Source organism: Columba livia, chromosome 9, assembly GCF_036013475.1.
Source record: "Columba livia isolate bColLiv1 breed racing homer chromosome 9, bColLiv1.pat.W.v2, whole genome shotgun sequence".
In the NCBI taxonomy this organism is placed as follows: domain Eukaryota; kingdom Metazoa; phylum Chordata; class Aves; order Columbiformes; family Columbidae; genus Columba; species Columba livia.
The window spans coordinates 3,880,978-3,901,091 of record NC_088610.1 but is presented as its reverse complement, the minus strand read 5'-3'; the positions used below and the strand labels follow the sequence as shown (position 1 = coordinate 3,901,091).

General features: G+C 39.1%; 1 long non-coding RNA gene across 1 annotated transcript in view; it reads left to right on the top strand.

The window, feature by feature from the left end:
• Nucleotides 1-1,206: 1,206 nt before the first annotated feature.
• The window catches only part of LOC110355228 (uncharacterized), a 78,867-nt gene continuing 59,959 nt past the window's right edge, over nt 1,207-20,114 (top strand). Inside the window, exons 1-3 of the long non-coding RNA XR_010474609.1 lie at nt 1,207-3,877; nt 4,562-4,686; nt 4,934-18,715. This is a non-coding gene — a long non-coding RNA (uncharacterized LOC110355228). The remainder of the gene's footprint in view (nt 3,878-4,561; nt 4,687-4,933; nt 18,716-20,114) is intronic.

Genomic DNA, 20,114 nt, shown 5'->3' with positions numbered 1-20,114 from the left:
CTTAGGAAATCCAATGGAACAAACCGAAACACTTCTAGAAATTCTTCTGAAAGAAATAGCAAACAAGCAGTGTGCACGTTACTGGCAGCATTTGTCATCTGTATGATGGGGCCATGATGACGTGAGCGAATCCTTTACTGACAGAGCTTTTGTGGTTTTGGGTTTTCTGCAGGATTTCACCGCAGCATCATCGCTCGTGTTGCAGAGCACCAGGAGTTGTGTGGTTGGTGCCACTTCATTACGTGTCGGTGACTGTGTCCAGGAGTTCAACAGGTGCTTGAAGAAAAGTTTGCTGGGAACTGCTAAATGTCCTATTGCCATTTCTTCTTTCTTTAAAAAAGGACCATAATCTCACCTTCTTTTGGTCATATCTGTTCTATATTTGACTCTTCATTTTGATTCAAATTTTGTTGTCTTCTATTGTGAAAATCTCTCTGTACTTTAAAAAGTCACTTTTAATTTACAAATCAGTTAAACATTTTTTTAAGGAACGTCATCCAAGGGTTTGTGCCTGCAAGTATCACTGCACGAAATGGGCTATTTAAAGCAAAACCTTTTTGCTTCAGAGAGAAGAAAAATGCTCTGAATTTGAATAATGTGTCAAAACGTCAACCAAATTGTCACCCGAATGCGGCAGCTCTTCCATTCTTAGCTTCATGTTATATAAAAGATAACTGAGGAATGTTGTAGCTCTTTTTATTTGTTTTGTTTAGTGAAAGTATATTTTATTAGAAGTGACTTTTTCAGTAATCTCCTTTTACAGTAAACAGCCAAACTTTTATCTACGTTTCTGAATAAACTGCCTGTTTCCAAAATCATCTGTGTAAAGTATTGTGAGTGTTGAACGCTGTTAGAGATTTATCCCAGTTTCCTCACATATTCTTCTGTGCTTTCCCTTCACGTTCTGCAACTGCCTTTGCCCCCTTCCATTTTAGTATTGCTAATCAAGATGCAATCCACTGCGAGGTAAAGCAAAGAAACTGTTATTGTGTAAACAATGCAATTCCTTCTTTTTTTCTTTCATCTTCTGTTATAGAAAACATCTACTTCTTGTTCCTCAAACTTTGCTTCTTGTCCTTAAACTCTTCTTTTCCTTCCCTTTGTAGCTGGTAACGAAGAAACGGAAGAGAGAGAAGAAACAAGACGTGGCTGGTTGCAGAGCAGACTTGGTCTTTAATGGTAAGTTTCCCTTTTCAGGCACTTGCTACAGAAATTTCTGGTCTCCAGGACTGATGTTTCCAGGTCTCTCCCCCAATCCGACCAATCCTTCCACCCCACCCTTTGCTGCAGTCAGGGGGAGGTTTGCTTGATTAAATTTTCTTGATTCCCTGCTGTTAGGCAGTGCCTTGACCTCCGTTTCTCTGCAGGCTCTCTGGCTCCAGCCTTTGTTTTGTTCATCAGTGTTTCTCTTTGGTGGACAGCCCTCAGTGAACGTTGCTGGTACCTTCTAAACACTTTGTATAGATCTCAGGCCAGGAAACTGAAGGAATCGATTGCTATTCTTTTGTGTGTGTGCCAGTCAGGAGCTAAAAGCTCCCACAAGATGCACACAACTCTATTCTTCCCTGTCAGTTCTCACTTGGGAAGATCCATACATTTCCATCAAATGAGAGTGATTTGCTTATTTTGGGTTATTGGAAATGTAGCATCCAGTAGACAAAGCCCTATTAAAATCAGCTTGGCTTTCAGGTTATTTTTTAGAAGATGAGAGGAGTAGGAAAAGGAACAGTAGAGAGGAAAATAGTAGGTGTATTTGTATGGATGCATACACTGTGTGTAGATGACTGTGAAACTAATGAACAGATTCCTATTTTTTCATTTGGGAACCAGATTTAAAATGGAAAGATTACTTATTGTGAGAGCAGCAATGTATTTCTAGATGCTTAAACTTACGTTCAAATGTTTTCAGAGCGTGTGTGTATAAAACCATCATAAATGGCCTAACAAAGGCGAATAATTTGTAGCAATGTTGTGGAATATACAGCAGCTTTAAAGTTATGACTTTGACCACATTCCCTTATGAAACCTACCTCACTCACCCCAGCTGGGAAGATGGCAAACAAGCCATGTCTTGCAGAAAAACAGGTGCCACATCTGTGGTTGAGTTTTTGTAGGTAAATGATACTGCTAAATGTGAGTTTTCTGGAGGGTTTGTTGAACTGAATTGACCTTTGTAGCACAGCTTTGTTCTCTTTAGCTATCCGCAGGTTTTGAAACAAATCAATAAATTGAGCAGTAACACTTCACAAAGAGCAGATGGTCTTCACCCAGGACTTCTAAGGGAATTAAAATGTGAAATTACCAGGCTGCTGCTGTGGCGTACCACTTAAATCTGCCTTGGTGCAAAAGGAATAGCAGGGAGTAACTATTCCACCAGCCTTTTTAGTGTTTCAGTGTGTAGCTGAATTCAAAGACAAGTAAGTCTGACTTATTAATACATCATAAGGAACAAGTAAGGTAGTCAGAGGAATGGATAAACTTATGTTGGAAAGTTATCACTGTAACTTATATGGAGATAAACAGGGCCTTGAAGATTGTAGTTTCTTGGAGAAGTTAATGAATATGTTCATGGGGGTAAAAGAATTTACATATTGTGTGTAGATTTTTCCAAAAAGCCTCTTAAAAATTATAAAAAGCTTTTAGAAAATTGAACAAATGTTGGATTAAAGAGGAGGCCTTTTATGCATTTGTAACATTTGAAACTGAAGGACGGGATTGTATGTTTTCATATGGAGGACAATAACAAGGCCTCAACTATGTAACAAGTGTGGTCTGGAAAGGCAAGTAAATAGGTGACAATTTGCTGCTGATACGAAATGACTCAGAATATTCTAATTAAAACTGACTGTGGAAGCTTGCAGAAATGATTGGATGACAGAGGAAATTGAATATTGATAAATGAATTACTGTCTGTGGGTGGGAAGGAACATTAGTCAAAGTCAGGGATGAGTTTTAAATTTGCTGGTTGGGAAATAATCATTGTCTATAGTTCCTTGAAAATGTAGCTGAATGGCAATCAAGCTGCCACGTATGTGGTTCTTTATGTAGATGCTAGTTATGCTACATTGTTCGCTATACAGTGGCACTGTTGATGAAATCTTAGAGGGAGGATTCAAATTCCCTGCCTATACTAGGAACAGATTTCTCTATTAGAGGCCCTGTATCAGCAAGTCGAATCCTCATTTTGCAAGCAACATGTAAATATATTTTTGTTGGTTGTTTTTTGCTGTTGATACCATGTTTGCGAGGTGCTTCCAGAACCTCACTGCTTTAAGGGCCAAGTTGGAACCTTCATCTAACTTCCAGATTAACTTGGATTTTATTAATTAATTTATTTTTGACCTTCAGAAATGTATTTATTTTTAAGTAGCATTTTTAGTTTAGACGGTTCTCTCTCCGCCAGTGCTTTTCTTTCAATTAATTATATCTAATGAGAGGCAGCAATTAAACCCGAAAGTCAGTACTTTGCTAAACCGATTGAAGACAACACTTTCTTTCAGGAGATCCCCCTTGGTTCTCATAGTAACATCTGACAAATTCACCTTTTTAGGAATGCAGCTAGGTTTGGTATAAAAGATATCCCAGGTACCTTCTTTAGTAATGTAGTTTGATGGTTTAGCAGAGGTTTAATGCAGCAATCTACGTGATGAAGCAAATGGCTTTTGAGATTCTATGAAGACTGACTGTATCAATCTAATAAAATTCCTTATTTGTTGCATAGGTGCGAAATCTGGTATTTGGCAGAGCTAGAAGAGAAACTTTTGGATGCTTTTGATCAAAGGTGCTCACAGAAAATTATGCCGCAAAGTATCAAGTGATAAGAATATATGTAATGACAGGGTTTGAGAAAGAATGAAGCTTTCATCAACAGACGCTGGTAAATTTTTAGGGAAATTTGCCGCATACTTTCTTATTCCTCGGTTAAAGCTTGATGCTTCCATGTAACATTCAAATAAGATGCTTTAAATAATGGAGTTCTAAGGCAGATACTATAGTCCAAATTTAACTAAAATTAAGAAAATCAGCTACAGAAAAATGGTCTTATGACAATGGTCACTTGACGGAGTTTGGAAGTTGTTAATTAGCAGCTGAATAATTTTCTCACTCTCCAGTGCTCAGCTTTATGCAAGGATATATAATTTATTTTGCCAGTAGTTCAGTAACTGGAAAAACTCAGTGTCCAAGCTAAAGGAGTGGTTTAGCTTATGTTGCATTTTGAGGGCTATATTATGTTGCAAATCTAAGGCTGTTCAATAAATAATAAGGATTTGTGTGTTCTTCAGGGCTGTGATTTCTGTAATTTCCTAAGCAAACATAACAATGGAGAGAACCTTCTCCCATTAAACAGAGAACAGCTAATCTTGCATTTGACAATTCTCTAATCTGATTTATATCTAGTTTACTGCTGGCCACCTGCAAATAATTTGGTTTTTAATCTTGGGAGCACTCCTTTGTCTGTGAAGGATGGTTCCCTTGGACTGGTGCAGGATCTCGGGCCTGCTACAGCAGCTGGGCGCTTGATTCAGACATTTGGGGTTACTGAATCTTGATTTTTTGGTAGGGGTTTCGGAAGGCTTGTGGAACAACCACTGCACTCCATTTTAGAAGGAAAATTGTCTTTCCTGCTGTGGTGTTGGCTAGAAGCATCTCCTGTGAAGTTACATCTCATTGCATGCAAAATAAAAGGTAAAGAAACCTAACTGGCCATCTAGTCTTCTAGACACTAAAATGAAGCAATCCTTATCTTTTGATACTGGCACTAATATTGTTTTCGCTTTAGTAATTTAGACAAAATCTTTTTATTGCTTCTGTTTGTTTTTGGTTGGGGAGGGAGGGTCATGGTTTTTTCCTTCTTTTTTCTCCTGTAACGTGGTACAGGTCCCCTGATCTTAGGCCTAAATATTTACCTTCTTTTTTCCTTTAATCCCTGGAGTGCCACCAGAATACCTGCGAATCACTGCTCCGTCTTGCTTTTTCATCAAACTGTTCAACTGGTTTTGCTTGTGCAATGCTTGGATAAGATTGGCTGGAACTTCACAAGGGCACTGGATAGAGGGAGGTTTCCTGAGGTACTACAAACATTTCTCCTTCTTCTCTTGGTAGGATGGCTCCTTATTCATTTGAATAACTTGCTTTAGCAGGTCCTTATTCTACTCAGAACTCTTCTGAACTTACCTGTGGTCAAAAATATTCCTCATTTGTGTGTAAATTATTGGACTTCTTTAAGGACCAAATGTCCAATGTATAATATTAAATTCTATGCAGTATGTTCCATGTGTCTAGCATGATCGCACATCATAAATACGCTTTTCATGGTGTGAGTATGAATCTGCTTCCATGTATAATGTAAATTATGGATTTCAGAGGGCATTTGGAGTGAGATGTTTGGAACAGATGTCTCTCATGGTAGTTGGCTTGGTCTAAGACTTCTTGAGAGTGTCTCAATCCACATATTCAGGTATGACAACTGAAGTGATAGGGGGATGTTTAAGCAAACAGACTGTTGATAAAATTAAACTTTGAAGAAGATATTATAGCAGAAATCTAAATTCTATGCTCTTAGCTCATGCACTGTTGTCCAGTCTGTGATGTGGTTGGTGTGTGTATGTACAGGTAACCTATAAAGCAGAAGTTAAAAGCTACACTTGGACTTTCTTGGAATGAAATAGCTGGTTTGGAGTGCTCAGTTAAATATAGAAGGGGGGGACTTGTACGTGCATACGTGCATGTTCTTTAGATCAGTGGTGTATTTTTTATAGTGTACTTTGAATATTGAGATGGGACTTGAGACTCCAATTTGTGAAAAGCAAATGAAATAAAGGAACGTGAGCTGAATTAGGTAAGCCCGTTCCTGTCTTGAATGACAAAAAGAACAGGAACTGTCTGAAATGCTGCTCTGATACAAAAGCTCACCGCAGTCAGAAAGTGACCTGAAAGCCCTGTCACCGAACAAATCCAGCAAGATGGTTTGCTTTGAGGGAAGAGGAAAGGATGCTGATGTCCAGAGGTGCTAATATTGTGGTTGCCACAAGTGTGATCAGCCCATCTGCTGCCCAAAGCCTACAAAACAAAGAGGAAAAAGAAGCCAGTCAAAATAAGTGTAAAACTCATTTTAAAGCGAAGATGGAGTCCTGAGAATGATGCTGTGTAAGGTCTCATTTCCCGTTGCACACCATGCTAAATTGCCATAAACAGACCCAGATGTGACCAGTTCAAAAGGTGCTACAAAAAAGCTGGGTGAGACATCGGAGAACGTACTTTCCCCCTTTTATCATTGCTGCAGGATACTACTTTAAAATACTAAATGACCTCTTTCTGCTGGCTGCGGAGAAGGATGAGGAGAGGAGGAAACCTAATAACTTCACAGTCTCCACCAGCATGAGATGCGTGGAACAAAATTAAAGCAGTCAGAAAAGATAATGGAAGCTAAAGCACTTTTCACTTCTGTGAGAGTTGAGCCACAAAGTAGGGGCCTCCAGGCAGCCCTGCTATTTGATCCCAAATCAGTCACAGCTCTTGAAATACTGAAGTAAATGAAAAATCCACTGGCAGAGACAATACCGTTCAGTGTGTGATGGACACAGAGTGCCATCAGTGATTTGAAATCTTGAATGCATCCACACCCACGCCTCTATACAAGCATCTACTCAGACACTTAACTAAAGCGATGTGGTTCTTCATGGATTCTGTGAGGTAATACAACTGCGCTGAGATGTATGGCCAGATGGATGACATTTGGCTTTCAAATGTGGGAGAAATCCCAGGCAGCCCTGGCAGGGAGCTGTAGAAGGAGGAGCCGTTTCATTCCTTGTGCTGGGACAGGCGCTTGCCATGTCACATCACTGACTCCAAAAGCCGCAGAGATAATGGGAACAAGGGGTCTAGATGAGAACTTCAGGTGAACTGAGAGTTTGGATTCCAAAAACCACAAGTTTGCCTGGTGGTTTATTTTTGCTTTCTGTGGCCAAGAGAATGTTTAAAATACATTATATTGTACAACAAACTTTGGGATGCCTAAGGCAACGCTTAAGTTTTTAATGTTTTAGTGGCAGTGTGTCTGTAATATGTAAAAGGACTCTTTCCTTTCTAAACTGATATCAGGAATACCTCTGCTTCTGCCATGCAACCTCCACTGATACTGATGTTCTTTGGTTTTCCCTCACTCTCGCTCCAGTCAGTTATTATTGCTTAAGGGCTGGAAAGAGATGATTACTTAAGTCAGGGAGCAATTTAACATGGGTGGAATGTGAGGAGCTTTCTAAGGGAGGAGATAATGGAGTTGGTTTTAGCTCTTGCTGTACACAGCAAAAAATTCTTGCCTGTCCTTCCCAGGTGGTGTCTGTCCCTGCCAAAAAAGTCTCTGTGCATCTTGCTGATTTATTCCAGCTTTTCCTTTTCAGTTTGGGTAAGGAGTGAGGAGTAGCCACATCGTTTCTTCCTTATTGTTTCTTTCCATTTATCATTTGCTTTAGAAAGAACCATCTGTGAGTTTGTATAAACATTTAAGTGCAGGAAGTAATAAAACAATGTTTTATGGATGGTAACTCTTTTGTGACTGTTTATATTTATTCAAACTGTTTATATTTATTCAGAGACTCACATGGAACTCTACAGAGACCTGCTGCTGCCAGCCTGGAATGGTCGCAGTCCTAAGACCAGTATCAAGCACTGCTTAGCGTCCTTCTGGTCTGCTCAGATTAATGAGGGTGGCTGCTCTGGGCAAACAAATGTCATCTGTACAATTTAGCAAATACATATGTCTAGGACAGGCACAACTGGAGGTCAAGTTAATGGATAAAACTCAAAATACCCCCATTTTTTCTTAAAGGAATAGGTTAAATGAATAGGAGTGAATAAAGGCAACTGTGTTATAATCGGAAGCAAAGACATGAATACATCCAGATGTTGAACATGAGGGAGGAGAAACCTTAGTCAGTCTTTCCCTGAAGACTAAAAACCAAAGTATTAACGTCATCCTTATATCCAGGATGCCTCTGTTAACTGGGGATGCTGGAAAAATCAATGGACCAGTAGATTTCTTGCCCTGTCTCATAGCTCCAGACCATGGTAATTCAATTTGATCCCTAGTCATGGTAATCTCTGAGCCCATGCAGGATTTCTGTCATGCTGAGGTTGGATATCTCTACTATCGCTTCTGTTTCTGCGTAGTAGAATCAGTTTGTCTGATGGATATGCCGAAATGGTATTGTTTAACACATTGCATCTCTTTCTATAATCTCGCCCACTTAGGGAACTGTGTGCTTCAGTTCTTAAAAAGCAAGATTATTCTGGATGTTACATTTTTATCGCTGAAAGCTTAGTACTACCTGCAGTACTGAATTTCCTCTCCATGAAAATGATACTATTTCTTAAAATATGCTAATTGTAATTTTATATTGGGAAATGTTATGAAAGCTTTTTTTAATTGATTCAAGATTTCCTATCAAATACTTTGAAGAAAGAGGCTTCTTCATAGAAGCCTTTGGTGCCAGGCTGCTATTTAACTCTTCATTAACTGTAATATCGCAAAGAGTTAAGGGCCCTTGGGAAGAGAATGGAAAAGAGAAAAAGGCTGTACTGCCACATTTTTGTTGAAAATTACAATTAAAAGTGTCAGACTTTGTGTGTTCAAGAATGTGATATTAAATGAATTATAGCACTGAAAATGGCTTCTGATGTGGAGAACAGCATCAGCCCCAAAAGATGTGGCATAGTGTCCAAGAGCATTTCAATTTGAGTTATTAAAGGAAAGGAGGCAGAGAAAGAAGAAATATTCCTTCATTCTGCAAAAACAGAAGCAAAGTCTTGAGTACATTTGCAAGAGAAAACACATTGTACGACATCAGTGCAACAATGCAGAATCAATAGGAGATTCTGAAGATGCTCTTGTTTTGTAAATTCAGCAGCACTACAGGGAAAAAAGTGCTGATCCTTTGAAAACTGTAAAAATTACTGCCTCTGAAGAAGTGTTAACAAAATATATTCAGCAATTATAATAACCAGCTTTGCTCTAAACTTGCTATTAGCGTGGTTTTCTGACATGACTACCATGAAAACAGGTGTAAATTGGGTCCTGAGAGATTGGCATATGGTATTCAAACGCTTCCTTGTTGGATTTTAAACAATACATATTGCATGCACACACTATTATGTTTATGCGGCACTTAAAAGTTATTTCTAATCCAATTCCTTCCCAGGTTCCCCATTTTAAATACATTTTTTCTGTAGGTGTCACTGTAGCATAGCGGATAGAAAACACTTCCCTTAATGAAAATGTAGAATACACATAGACCAGAAGCGGCTGTAATCTGGTTTACTGTGCCATGGTTGTCATGTCAACAAAGAGGTTTCCCAGCAACTAACGGAATAAAGTATTATATAGATATATTTACTTATCCTTTCTAATAATGAACCTGATGCAAGACAGTTTTTTCGCCTTTATAATTATGTGTCAATTAAGAAGGATTTCCCAAATCTTTTACATTTTGTCACATCTTAATACTGACAGTTAAAATTAATCTTGTTAATAAAATTGAAGCTGATAGAATTCATGAAGATTTTCCGCTTGCACCAAAAATGTAGCTATTTTATGTTGCAAAACTTCTTGTATTTCTAGTTAACTGATTGATGAGAGAAATGTAAGTTATTAGTATATGTGACTTTGATGGTGTTGCTTTTCATGGGTATTGAAGACATAAACTTTGTTTGCCTCTCTCTGCTTAGACTATACATCATTTCTTAAAGAAGTGTTGAACAGAGCTTACTACTTTAAAGTGTGGTTGAAGGAGATGCCTTGAGCCTGCCTTTTACAGCCAGTACTAATGTAAACTTCAGCCTAAGCATAGCTGTGGGGAGTTTCTGGGAAGCTGTTGGTTTAGTCTTAGCTTTCAAAAAGAATTCTATGTGTGAGTTATTTCCTTATCAACCCAATGCTTGTGTAGCATAAAATGTGTAGACCATTAATGCGAGCAGACCTTGGGTCATCATCCCACCTTCTGGCAGAGGGTCAGAATCACAAGGCTTTGCAGCATCATTGTGAATTTTACTCTCTTTCCTTGCGGCACACTAATTTGATGTGATTTCTCCAGAAGATTTGCCTTCCACTTTGGTCTTCTTGGCAGTCAACTCTATGGGATGCTCACTTGGGTATCATCATCAGCTGTGAACGATGTGGTCTTGAATCCTCTCTGGAAGAAGATTGCATTGACCTGGCCTTCACTTCCCTGGTAGGCTGTTCTAATGAAGCTATTATCTAATCATGTGGAAGTGATATTCTGGTGATCATTTAAAGCACGTACAGTTGCTCTGGTCTATTAGCTGTACTTGGAACATGCTTAATAGTTCAGGGTCTCAAGGGTGTTAAGAGGCCCTCTAGTTAATTAGAGACATGGGATTTATGCATCTGGCTCCTTCAGATACAAATTTAAAAGCTTTCAGAAAAAAGGGAGATTTTGTGGTTTCTTACCTAGGTAACAAGTAAAAATGTTTTGTTTTGGTTTAGTTTTTTTAATGGTAGTTTTGATTTAAGCTCTAAAAACCTGGACAAAGCCTTTGGAGATTGCTTTTGCAGGCATAGCTAATGGATCAAATTGCTAGAGATGCCAGGGTATCACACTGCCACGTCGTCTTAAATAAGAGCTGGAAACCGAGTTCTGGCCTTTAGCCTCTCAAGCAGTAGGTGTGTTAAAGAAAGATTTCTTGCGCACAAACTGTCTCGGATTTCCACTCTGCAAATTACTGTGTAATTTATACCACACGTCCTAATAAACTCTCCCTCTGCTTCTTTGGAGAATACAGCACTTGAAGTTAATTAAATAGAGAAACTCTGTGAAGCTCAGAAGCAACTAGATCAGCTCTGATTGTCTGACTGTTGGAGATCATCTCAAGTAGGCATTTGGGCACTTACTAGCAAACTGGGAAACTGCATGTTAAGAACCAGGGATTGTATATGCTGTGCAAAATCTAAGGAAAGATCTTTGTCCAAGTCTGTGGAGGGAAAAAAACCCACCAAACTGTTCAGTGAACAATCAAAATAAATTTTATGTGATTAATAGAAATAGTTTTACTAGCTCAGCTGGAGATTTTATTTGATTATCTCTTTACTTCTGGAAACTGTTCAGGATTTTTTTCCATTTTTGTTTCTTTGTTTGTCTTCTCTATCTGATTCTTTGGCATTTGTGGATCTTAGTTGCTATGTAATTTATTAGTGAAATTCTAAGACCCTTCTGAGTTTTGTAGCCTGTACTCATTGTCCCTTCATGTTGGGGTGGTTTCTCTTAAGAATACACATGAGTATAAATCCCCAGAAAGAACAGGACACAAAAATCTCCATAGTGGAAGAGAAGATATTGTAGTCTAATTACTAATAATTAGCTTTAGGCACCTTCTGATAATTTCAAGGAACCAAGATAAGTTTCTGAGTAACTCAGCTCAGCATCTCCTTTAGGGAGTGGTATGACTGCTTTCCTGCATGGTATAACCTTTACAATATATATTTGATATATGTGAATATTTTTGAAGGATTAATAAGTAGCATTAATATTTCCTGAAATTACTCAACTGCTACTTTTGTGTTAAAGCTTCACTATTTGCAATCGTCTTTATAATAACTAGTATATGAAGGAAACGTATTTTTGAGAGCCTGTTCTACTTAGCCAGTAGCAATGGAGTCATTTATTGTTGGCTAAAACTCCTTTATCTCTGTTTGTCCCAAGAAGAATCTAAATCACTGGCAGGATAAATTCATTTATCAGGAATATAAGAATAGAGGCTGCTGTTTCACTAGCTGGGATAAAATTACCAGGCTATTAGTTCTCCTGCTTCAGGATATAAATAGATCATTAGATACGTTCAGTGATTTTTCTTCCTATGGTAGCCAGATCCTCTATGTTTTTTGATAACATTAGATATTTTACTTGAAGCAAGTGATATTAGCCAGTGCTGCAGAGAAGTTAAAGCTACTGGGTGTTTCTTAAACTTTCACACTCCCATAGCGACTTCATCAATCTCGGATTCTTCCATTCCTCATTCTTTTTACTCTATACTCCCACTAGGAAGAAATAAATTGAGAAGGTAGACAGATGAAAACAGAAGAAATTGTATACAATGCATTGAAATTGCAGGCAGCATTCTGCACAGCACTTAATTTATTATGCTTTTTTGGTAGGAAGGTCAAATGTGGTAATTTTGAAGTGAGGATTTTGTTATAGAGGATATGGAGTATTAATATAATATAGCAAGAAAAGAAGCTAAAAAAATAGGAGAGGAAAGAGATGAATAATTTATAAGAAAACACTTTCTTCAACTCATTAAAATGGCCTGAGAGTCATAGAAACCCAAGATTTTTCTTGTTCAGGAAGAAAGTAGAACACATGCAAATGAACTTTTAAAAAACTAATCAAATGAAGCTTTTCTCCCTCTTTAAGTCTTTAGAAAGAGAAAAGTCTTAGTAGGATAGTTTGGATCAAAGTTTTTACTACTGTGATATTTACACTGATATTTAAATTTCCCTGAACAGATCTCTATGAGTAATTGAAAAAAAAGTCACTTCAGTTTCCAGTGACAGATGACGGATCACAAAATAATAACTGATTTTATTGTGTTTTTCTTCCTTCTTCAAACAGATTTGAATACCTGATCCAGGAAGAGTAGGGAACGACACATGGTTTTGCTACATTCTGCTCCTTTTTAGTAGAACTTTCTGTAGATGGTATGAAGACCAAGGAGGGAGTGTTGGGGAGGTGGTTCTGTGTGGTGGTTTCTGCAGGGCCCATCGCTGCCTTCCCTGCCCGTGCTGCTCTGGTTTCTTCCAGTTTGGATGACAGACGTTAAGATTCTCTTTTGCAAGAGCCACATTGTTATAGAGCGTAAAGAAATGAGGGGGGAGATGCAGCAGCTTTGCATAGACAGATCTTATTTCACAAAGTACTGCAAATCTTGGAACTTAAAGCTTGTCTTCAAAGTTTTCTATTCAAATTTACAATTTGGGGGATTTTCATGAGACATTATTTATGAAAAGAGTTTATTTTTTTGCCAAATAATTTTCAGAAAAACCTTCATCTTTGTCTTCGTCATAAGGATAAAAAAAAAATTGAAACAAAACTTTTTAAACCATATTTCTTTTTTTTGTTCAAATTTTGGAAAATGTCAGCGGTGATTTGTTTGGTATGAAAAACTTCTGGATTCAAGGGGGAGAGTGTAATTTACCATCTTGCGATTCCAAGTCAATTACCTAAAGTTCGCATCCCTGGTTTAGGACAGAGTGAATATAATCAAATTAACATTTAAAGAAATTATGGAATGCAGGGTTATGTTTTGTTTTGTTTGTTTTCTTTCTGAAATAAGTCATCCCCACTATTCCAGCAGCAGCCCATTGGAATGAAAACTCATTGTGATTTTCCTATTCCCAAAAGAATGAATCAGTCTGCAATAAAAAATGCAGTGCATCACACCACCATCTAGTGTCAGCTGGGTGAACTCCTGAGTACTCTGTGTGTGGATTATAAGAAAAAGAACAGAGTGATATAGTAAAGAACAGTAATAACCGCATCAACTGATCTACTGTCTTAGGTTTTACAAGCGAAGAAGGTGAGGTAATGCGTTCTATGAAGGACAAAGGGCTGAAGACCTCGCATTTTGGTGAGATTCTCAATTATTTGTTTACTTCTTGAAATATTCCATGAATGCACTTACGGTTGTATGACCCATTGATTTTAGCTTCCCTTAGCACATTTTTTCCCACTTGAAATCTAAAATGAAGCAGATTAATAAGGGCTGTCATCCTGCAGTAATTCCAAACTATTAATCCTTTGGACTTTTTAAACTGTTATTTCAAATTTTAAAGATAGTGTGGGTATCTTTTCCTGTCCCTGTTGCATCCAAGTAAATGTAGGGGGAAATAAACCAAAAGAAAACCCTTTCTTTCTTCTTTTTCCAGCTCCTATTTGATCCATCTTTGCTATTGTAGTTTGGGTTTGCATTCAGCTTCTATCCATCACCTGAGCTGGATTATTTAACTGCTGTTCCTGGTTTTGGACTACCCTTAGAAAGTGGGGTTTTTTTGTGTGCATGTGTGGTTTCGTGTTGTGTTTTTTGTTGTGGTTTGGGTTTTTTTAAACTATTTTCTTTTGAATATTGTAAAAAATTGCCCTTGAGGAGTCATTCTTGGTGTTCAGATGGATACTGAGGATGCTCTGTTTTTGTCTGGCTGTTGGACATGGAGCGGTCTGATCCCTCAGAGCCACAGCACTTCTGGCTGTTCACGAAGTAAAAGAGACTTGCAGTTAATTTGTGCATATACAGCAAATCCAGCGCATCTCCAAAGTGCTGGATTTACTGCACGGGATGGGGCAGCCGTGCTGTCGAGGGTTTATGATTGTGGGGAGACAATAAAACCCTGGCAGATGTATTGTTAAGCTCCTCTCCTCCTCTGTTTCCCCCTTTTGCCCCTTCCTCTCCCCACTTCCCACTCAGCACAGGTGATCAGGAGGAAAAGAAGGACAGAGAGAAGAGAGCTGGAAAAATTAAAAATGTTTTACTAATGCTACTAATAAGAATAGAGAAAATAATACAAAATATACAAAACCAGTGTTCAGCAACTGCAGATCTGGCACCCAAAGTCCTGGACTGGACTCTGCAGCCAACCGGAGCTGGATTCAGTCTCTCACTAGGCCTCAGTTTGCAGGGACAGCTTGCAAGGTCCTCTCCTAATGTCGGCCATAAGCAAAAGGGAAAAAAGGAAGGAAAGGGGCGAGATCCTTCTGATCTCACACTTTCATATGAAGTATTCACGTGAATGGAATGTTTTACTTAGTTGGTCAGTTTCTTTATCGTTTCTCATTGCCCCTCTCATGAGATGTCCATCCATGCTTATCAATAAGTTTGCATTCCTTTGCTATGTTTACCAAAACATGTATCTGGTTCTCCAGGAAAAAGCAGCTAATATGAAGGCTTTAGCTGACAGGCAAATTCACTAAAAGAGAAACTTGTTTTTTAGCAAAACCAGGACACGTACTCTCCTCTCCATAGATTTGTGCCCAGGAAATCTCGGACCAGAAATATAGCAACCAGCGCTAGAGCTGAAGCTGTTTCATTTACACAGTGGCTCTTAGTAAAAGGAAGTACTTTAAAACATAAAATGGTTTATAAGTGATCGCCTTGACTAAATATACTCCTTTGACATTTTTCCAGCTTTGCGGCTTTGTTTTTCACTAAAATATAACTGCTTGGAGACCTAATCCCTTAACTCTACACAGTCATTGATTCTACTAGTTTAGGGAAAAACACACACAAGGAAGGGATGTTAATCTGAAATAGAGACAACTTTTTGACCAGCAAGTTGATGAATGCTGCCGATTAAAAGAACAATTCCAACTATGTTTATTTAGATCATAAGAAAATCCTGTTGAAGAGCGGGGCCGGTCACACAAGACTGACCTGGAACTATTCTTTGTACATTTAGCTGTACATGGCCAGTTTGATCCTATTATTTTCAAAGATAAAGGGATATGTATTAACACTCTCTGCTTAGATGGTTCCTTCAAAACCAACAAAACAGCCGCAGGAGTTTAATGTCTCGCAGCGCATAATGAATTACCGGGGCCTAAAGTTCCAGTCTTGAGACTGGCAGTTGGCTCAGCTTTGCATGAGATGGGGAGATTAAAACCGGTGTCCTAAAACCAGACCATGGCTGGTTTTGGTGAATGTGACCGTGGTTCCTTTTGAGTGCACGCTCAGTCAGACCAGCTCTCTCAACTGACTCCGTCATTGAGTGTCATTTCACACTTTTAATGTGTTGCTAACAAGATACAACATCATTTTGTGCTCTTTGTTTTCTTACCGTGCATGTCTTTAATTTGGAATAGAAAGACTCCTTTAAGATCAAAGATTTCTTCAGCTTCTTTATGAGCAGATGATAATTAATTGAAACCTAAATCCAACTCCATAGTTTTTCCAAATAAGCTAAAAACAAAGAAACAGCAAAAAAATCCCCAGGTACTCTGTTTATCCAGCCTATTTTTATTTTTAACAGTGTTGCTGATGTTCATCTTTTCCCCATGGAGAGTCTTTTGGATAACACCTTAGTCCATCAAACATCTGAGTTGTTTGGGTTTTTTCAATGAAGACAGTGGGCTATATTTTTAAATGTGTCATGCACTGTATACTCTTGTGTTTGTGTGAGGAACTGATTTCCAAAATAAGCGTTTACAAAATATTTTTAAGGCTTACTCCAAACTTACTGTGATAAATGAAAGGCCCTAGCCATCAGATTGATCAATGTGGGATGGTTTTATATGCATTTACATAGTTTTGAAGTAGAAGTTTCAAGTCTGTGCTGCTCTTTATAACGACCATAGATCTTTTATATAAGAAGAGTCAGCCAGATTTTCTTTTGACTGTTTCTTGAAGCATAATTTTATTTTTCTTTCTTACCAAAGGAAATATTTATCGTTGTTACCAAGTATGTTCACAAGCAAGAACAGTTGTATCAAATTCAGATGTCCTACTGGAGAAGCTGACTGGCTCCAGCAGGGCTCTGTGGTGCTGCAAACATTTTCTTGAACAAAATGGAAATAGGGGAGGATCACCTAGATAGAAAAACTGAGAGTTTGGACAGCAGTGGTGTTTGACAAGAATGATGATGGTATGCTTCACTGTTTCAGTGATGGAGGGCACCAGAAGAAATCCTGGGTTGCAAAGAGTGCAGAACGGAAAATTTTGGAGGTTTGGTGTTCCACTTGCAACTTTCTCCTTACTTCATTGCTAATGTGGTCTTACAGCTCTGCTGTTGGAACGATAAAGGACTCAGCATTCCGATTCAATGTGAATCACACAAAGCCATTTATTACAGAAACCAGCCTCCTTATATACGCAACTATGTTCTAATCACGCGTCCACGCTCCAAGCGTGGATTCGCTAAATGAGTATCATGGGCTGTCCGTGTGCTGGAGTCTCACTTATGGTACATCCGATGATTCACGCCACGCCAGGACCCTGCTGATTGAGGAACACCCCTCTTTCTCACAGCAGATTCTGTTCTCAGCTTCTCGAAGTGGCCTTGAGATTCCAGACTAGTTCAGCAACAAATCTTTATCTATCAAAACTCCTCCACACTCTACAGCAAAACCTGTCCAGCTTTACCTGGCTTTTCTTCATCCTCTGTTGCTAGCAAGAGAAACAAGAGGGAGGTTAATCTCTCTGGCTGCAGCTGTGAGCTGACTCAGCTTTTGCAATTCCTGATGATGTCCTGACAACAGTGGCATAAATGATTCCATTGCGAACTGTGTATAGATATGTCTTGAGAGATGCTGAACTTTGGGCAGACTCAGAACTAGATATCCCAGAACTAGATATCCCTGGGGTCCTACAGCGATTCTCCAGTGTAAAGAGTTTCTAGAAACTGTGGCTGTTTTACTGTTTAGCTATTTTAGCTTCTGCTCTGATGTGGAAATGCTTTTGGTGTCTTGAGTGTTGGCTAATGTATGTATGTCAAACATTCAAATGGCTCAAGTCAGACCCCTTCAGGAAGGCAGACGTTGATTGCTTTTTCCACATGGTGTTTCAGGCTCTGCTGTGCCAAGACTAAGTCACGTACCTAGTGGGATTATTTTTGTCTGCTTCTCCTCACCTCCCTCAGATGAAAGGACAGATATTGCTGTTATTCAGACTGTATGTACTTCTATAGCACCTTGGCTAGCTTTCCTTTTTCTTGGCTACAGCTCAAGCCCTTGAACTTTTGACACTCTTTTACCTTGCTGGATCTGTTTCAAGATTAAACTGCAGATTATGTTGCCTTTTCAACAGGAATAGGCTTTAAGTTTTAGTCAGAGAACATGCTGGGAAGATGATTTACCTTCTGCCCTAATTATTTTCCCCTTCAAAATGTTTGTCTTCTCAGTAATGGCAGAAATAACAACTGAACAGCCATCAAGTATAGATAGCTGAAGCTGAGCAGTCAAAACAAATAGTCTCAGGCTGAGCCTTATTGGCCTCAACAATTTAGCAAATACAAATAGTGGTTTAAATGTGAAGATTGTGAATATGGAGCTGTGCCCGTTTTGCAAACACAAAGGTAGGCTGCTGTCCACCGCTCTCTTATCAGGCAGCATTTTCTGGGTGAAATTCTGTGCTTTTATCTCAGTAGAGACACAGCCTGTGAAAGGATTTAAAGCTGAGATAGAGGGTTGGAGGTTTTTATCCTCTGGCCCCTGAGTCACCATGGACTCAGTGCTGGTCCCCTCAGCTCCCCGGGGCTGCCGGGGAGGAGGAGGTTCCTGCAGTAGGTTTTTGTAAGGTCTGACAAGGCTCCCTGCATAGCTTGCCCTTGAGGACCTGCCTTCAGTAACAAGTGTCTTTGATGACGTGGCTGCCTTGTTGGCCACACACAGAGGTCTCCTGCTCTTTACTTCAACTACAGTTTGCAAAAGGCTCTTTGGAAGCCTGCCTATAGGTTTTGTTCCTTTCTCCTTGGTCAAAGAGATGCTTGGATTACATTTATCTAACAGTCCTTTCATATGGCATAAGTTTGGAGTGGGGTGAAAAGATGTTTTTTCCCCAAAGCGATTTGCCGTACTAACGACATCTCCAAGTTGTTACGGGTTTCGCAGGTCAGACCTTCGATGGGCCCAGCTTAGACGAAGCAGTGGTTTAAACGCAGGTGTCTGAAAGGGACACTCAGGGCACTTTGGAGTTCCATTTCTCACATTTTCTTTTCAAGGTAAGTGGCTCTTTCAGCTTTATTCTGTGTGTGTCTCGGCGCTGCTCATACGAGTTAAATGTGGGTGTGACTGTGGGTTTAGCACAGACCTCTGTGTTAAGTGCTCTTTGAACTTGGCCTTTCAACTCCCTCCAGAGACTTCTCCAAGAGAACAGAGTTTAATTTCTCTCTGAACTGGGACAGAGTTTATGTGGGAACTAGGCACTTAGGTGTTCGCCTTCTAAACGTAAATAAGAACCTATATGTAGGTGCTAATGGAGAACTGAATTGCAAAAGAACAAGTTGATTTTAGTGCTTCCAAGCCATCCTTAGTCTGGAGAACAGATGGTCCTTTTTATTTTTGATATCTGAGGTATAGGATGTTGGATGTTATGTGGAATACAGGTGGTCTGGTTTTTGGTGTGTCCTACAATGCTGGAAGTCACTGTGCCAATGTAGAACTACAGAACTGGAAAAAAAAAATGATAAAAAATGAACACAATTTTCTACGATAACACCTGGGTTGATAGTGCTGAAGAATCCAGGTCAATAAGCTCTGCCTGCGGTGTTACCTGGTTGTAATCCAAATTGCTGTGCATTCGGTGAATACACTGCTGAGTTTGACAGTCCCTTCTCCAGGCACCAAAGCAGGTTAAGAAACCCCTAGAACATTCTGCTAAATGTATTGGGCCATATTCGTTGATACGCTCTGGCTACTTCGTGCTGCTCTGGTGATGCAAAGCAGCCATAAACCTGGATTAGTGCAGTGGAGCAGTGGGAGACTTCAGTAAAGAAACAGCGTGACTGTAGTTTGCTCTGATATTTGTTCTTCTCCGAGACTCCTATTGAACATATATTAATTGACCAACTTAATAAAATTATCATTTAATGGAGTTCAGCTCTCCGAGGAGTCATGAATGCAGTAAAATGATGATCTTTTTCTTTTAATATATTTTCTTTAGAAGAGGCGTGGAGTAAGTCTTCATATGTTTAACTAGTTATTGCTCATGGTCTTAAAGGACCTGTGAAAGATGAAAATGTCATACTGTATTTGCATACTTTTGCCCAAACAGGGAGGAGACGAGAGAACAGGATGAGCATTTGCTACATAACCATGGAAAGCAGGAGTAATGGATTCTTTTTTTATTGTTGTTTAAAAAATTGTATTCATTTAGAGTCCAAGGGTATAAGGAAAGAGTTCTCTCTCAGAATTTGAGGTCAAGCTTAAGATCTGTGATCACCACCTCTGACTAACATAGGAAGGCAGGAGGAGTATCTTGTGTGGCAGTATTAGACTGTCACAAGGCAGCTGACATTAAACAGATAGTAAAATGGAAAGCTTTATTTCCAAACTCTTAAAATTATATATGAACCCATTCTGAGAAGAAAATGGAGTATGCATTGCAGAAGAAAGATAAGG